Source organism: Penaeus japonicus, unplaced genomic scaffold (assembly GCF_977035675.1).
Source record: "Penaeus japonicus unplaced genomic scaffold, GWHDUDI00000001_assembly GWHDUDI00000030, whole genome shotgun sequence".
In the NCBI taxonomy this organism is placed as follows: domain Eukaryota; kingdom Metazoa; phylum Arthropoda; class Malacostraca; order Decapoda; family Penaeidae; genus Penaeus; species Penaeus japonicus.
Window position 1 is genome coordinate 35610318 of NW_028234432.1, and position 5000 is coordinate 35615317.

General features: G+C 33.9%; 1 pseudogene; it reads right to left on the reverse strand.

Moving 5' to 3' along the window:
- Positions 1-5000, reverse strand: part of LOC147468305 (uncharacterized) — a 24590-nt pseudogene that overhangs the window by 9699 nt on the left and 9891 nt on the right.

The following is a 5000-nucleotide window of genomic DNA, read 5'->3' on the forward strand; positions in this document are numbered from 1 at the left end:
AATTACAGTACATTTATATATATATATATATATACATGTTGTATGTATATATATATACTATTATATATATAAATATATATATATAAATATATATAACTTATATATATATATACATGTATGTATATATCTATAATATACATGTATATATATATATATATATGCATGTATATATATAACCCCCCCCCCCCCCCCCCCCCCCCCCCATATATATTTATATCATATATCTATATATATATATCTATATATAAAAATTATACATACATGTATATCTATATACATACATGTATATATATATATTTACATACATGTATTATATTATACATACATGTATATATATATATACATACATGTATATACATATATACATACATGTATAATATATGTATATTTACATACATGTATATATATGTATATATACATACATGTATATATATGTATATATACCATACATGTATATATGTATCATATACATACATGTTAAAATATATATATAACATACATGTAAATATATATATATTCCTATACATTTTACATGTATATATATATATATACATACATGTATATATATATATATATATATATATATATATAAATATATATATATACATACATGTTACTTGTATATATATATATTTATATACATACATTTATATATATATTATATATAAACATACATGTATATAATATATCTATATATATATATATATATATTATATATATATATATATACATACAAGTTATGTAAAGATATAATATATATTATATATTATAATACACTTCACATGTAATATATATTATACATACATGTATATATATATATATAAGTATGTATATATATATATAAGTATGTATATATATATAAGTATGTATATATATAAGTATGTATGTGTATATATATATATATATATATATATTTATTTATATATATATATGTATGTATATACAGGCGTATGTTTAACAGTAACCAGAGACTGACTAATTGGTTTCCTCCTAATCTGATGAAGACTAGGACTGCAAGATTGAGCATTAATTAGATGAGACCTTGAAAGATTACTCCCAGATATTTTAGATATTTCAGGAATTGCAAGAGGACTAGGAGACTTATCACACAGCTTTTCTCTTGCTCTCGTATTCACTTCCATTATGACATTATCACACTTCCCATTGTCATCAACAAGGGTATTACTGCATTCAAAATCGGTCCTGTTAATTGGCAGTTTGACACCCGGAACCATCCCGATCAAAATGTCTATAAACTTAATTGGTGCTGCTACTACATTAACCCATCCATTTGAAATTTACTCTTAATAAAGCATCGTACTTTTGGAAAACTTTTGGCATAGCCTAAATAGTCGTATGATTTAACAAATTTACCTCTTTTAACATTCGGTAGAATGATAGAATCTTTGACAATAGTTGTAGAGCAACCAGTATCAAGAAGAAAATTAGCAGGCTTGTAGAATATAGTTCCAACGTCCATAATGGCTGTCTCTTGGCATACGTCAGATTGTAAAACATTGTTGATTTCTTAGTGATTTATTCTTAGTATTAAACTCTGGACAATTAGGTCGAATATGCCCAGGCTTATGACAGTTGTGACATCTAATGCTAGACTTTACATCAGGAGACTCATTCAGATCAACCTTAGTCTGGAAGGGATTACGGGTTCTTACACTTCTATCGGCACATCCTAATCGGTCAGCCGATTGAGCTATGTCAACACTGGTTTCGAAAGATCGTTCTTTTAAGAAAACTCTCAAGTCATTTGGGCAATTACTTAATAATTGGCCTTTGACAAGGAATTCACACAAACTGTCACACTTTCTTTACATCACTAAGTGATCACCAGTGATCTAAATATTACCTTATTCTGGGAACAAGTTGGACATAAGTTTCATTTTCCTTTACTTTTCTTTACCCTCAAAGCTTTTCCACTGAACAGAGAACCCAAATAGACATAATAGCTACCATATTCCCATTTTTGAAGATTAGCCATTATATCGAAACGTTTCATAAAATCATCAATTTCATCTTTCCCATCTTGGAAATTCGGTAACTGTAACCCAGGATAATTTTCATTACTTCTGCCATCGTCCCAGTTTTCTAACTTAAAGTTAGCAAGAGCTAATTCATGAGACCTCTACTTCTCTTGCTTCTATGGCGTCTTTCTATTTGTCTGTCCCGTCTACTTTCCTTCTCGGCCTCAGTTGCCTTCTCTCTCCTTTTGCCTTTCCTCTCCCTCTACTTCCTTTTGATATCTTTCTTCTTTTGCAACCAAAAGATTAATATCAGCAGGGATAAATCCTGCCTCTTTAGCTTGTTTAGCCAATACAATCAAATTCAAAGGGGGAATATTGAAAATATTTATCTAAATTCAAATATTTGATTCAAAGAAATAGTAGACCCAACCGAAATATGCTAAAGAAAAAAAAATATATATTCACTTAAATAACATATAATTTGTGAAACACTACAACGATCGTAATACAATCTAGTACAATAGTTTAACAGAGTTAGATAACTACAGTCAAGCACAATAGTCGCACACTGACTAACAGTAGGGTCCAGTGACCGCCATTATCTAAAGCACAATAATCGCAAACTATACTAACTTTAGGGTTCAATAACCGCCACTGACAAAAGCACAATAGTTGCACACTGACTAACAGTAGGGTTCAATGACCGCCACTATCAAAAGCACAATAGTCGCACACTGACTAACAGTAGGGTTCTATAACCGCCACTGTCAAAAGCACAATAGTTGCACACTGACTAACAGTAGGGTTCAATGACCGCCACTATCAAAAGCACAATAGTCGCACACTGACTAATAGTAGGGTTCAATGACCACCACTATCAAAAGCACAATAGTCGCACACCGACTAACAGTAGGGTTCAATGACCACCACTATCAAAAGACAATAGTGTACTCTGATAATTGTAGGGTTCAATGACGGCCCACTATAAAAGCACAATAGTCGCACACTGACCAACAGTAGGGTTCAATGCCCGCCACTATCAAAAGCACAATAGTCGCACACTGACTAATAGTAGGGTTCAATGACCACCACTATCAAAAGCACAATAGTCGCACAATGGATAATTGGTAGGGTTCAATGACCAACCATATCAAAGACAATAGTCGCACACGACCTAACAGTAGGGTTCAATGACCACATATCAAAAGCCAAATAGTCGCACAGGGACTAATTGTAGGGTTAATGACCTCCACTATCAAAAGACAGAGGCGCACACTGACTAACTGTAGGGTTCAATGTCGCCATTATTAATGCACAATAATCGCAACTTATACTAACAGTAGGGTTCAATGACGCACTATCAAAAGCACAATTGTTGCACATGATAACAGTAGGGGTTTCAATGACGCCACATCAAACGACAATAGTCGCCACTGATAATAGTAGGGTTCAATGACGCCACTATCAAACAGCTACACTATACGCACACTGATAACAGTAGGGATTCAATGCCGCCATAATCAAAAGCACAATAAGGTCGCACACTGACTAATAGTAGGGTTCAATGACCGCCACTATCAAAAGCACAATAGTCGCACACATGATATAGTAGGGTTCAATGCTCAGCACTATCAAAGCCAATCGACGCACACGACTACCAGTAGGGTTTCAATTTCCACCACTATTCAAACGCACAATAGTCGCACCTGACAAATAGTAGGGTTCAATGACCCCACTATCAAAAGCACAAGAGTCGCCCACTGATAACATTAGGGTTCAATGACCGCCATTATCTACAGCACACTAATCGCAAGCTATACTAACAGTAGGGTTCACTGACCGCCACTTCAAAAGCACAATCGTTGCAATCTGACTAACAGTAGGGTTCAATGGACCGCACTATCAAAAGCACATAGTCGCACACTGACTAATAGTCGAGGTTCAATGACCGCACTATCAAAAGCACAATAGTTGCCCAAGAAACAGTAGGGTCAAAACCGCCATCTCAAAACGCCCACTAGTCGACACAAACCGTTAGGGTTTCAATGACGCACTATCAAAAGCACAATAGTCCGCACACTGACTCAATAGTAGGGTTCAATGACCGCTAAATTAAACATTTGGATCAAAAGCACGTCAGTCAATAGTCGCACACTGAGCCAAATAGTAGGTTCAATGACCAAGTACGTCCGACGCAAAAGCACAATAGTCGCACTTAAATCCGACTACCACGGCGTTGAAAGGTACTTGGACAATGATCCACTGCTTAACTATATGCAAAAAGCACAAAAAAAAAAAAAAAAAACAAAAAAAAAAAAAAAAAAAAAAAAAAAAAAAAAATACATCACCTCATAGATACACATTGCTGCTCAGCTATAACCCTACTGCCTCCTTCCCCCCCAATCAAGGTCCGAGATACACACTGTTACACTTTAATACCTAAGGGTTAAAAGACCACTCACTATCAACAACAATGCACCTTAAAAAAAAAAAAAAAAAAAAAAAAAAAAAAAAAAAAAAAAAAAATAAAAAAAAAAAAAAAAAAAAAAAGAAAAAAAAAAAAACTAACCTTCAATCCATTGATACAATTGAGTCGCACACTGACTAACAGCTCTTTACCAGGAATCTACTCACTTTGCGCACTTGTTGCGGTTAGGGTGATTCAATGACCCTTAACCTCCTTAGTTCTTATCAAAAACATATCCTTTATATTTGATGGCTTATGCAAGGTCTTCTGATAAAACATACTTTTGAATATAAATATATATAACAAATTAATCCTACGGAATAATCGCACAGCAAAAAAAATCCGAAAATAGGAATGTCACAATCGGACCGTGGATCATTCCAAGCTCTTTCACAAGGGCGAAAGGGCGCTTATCAGTGGCACTGACGCACACTTTGTCCAGTAGGTTGTTTGGGGTATTTCCGCCACTATCGAATCTAGTTCTTTCAATAGTCCGGCACACTGACATAATTAGTAGCAAGGTTCAATAGCAGCCTTATTTGCAATATAAATAT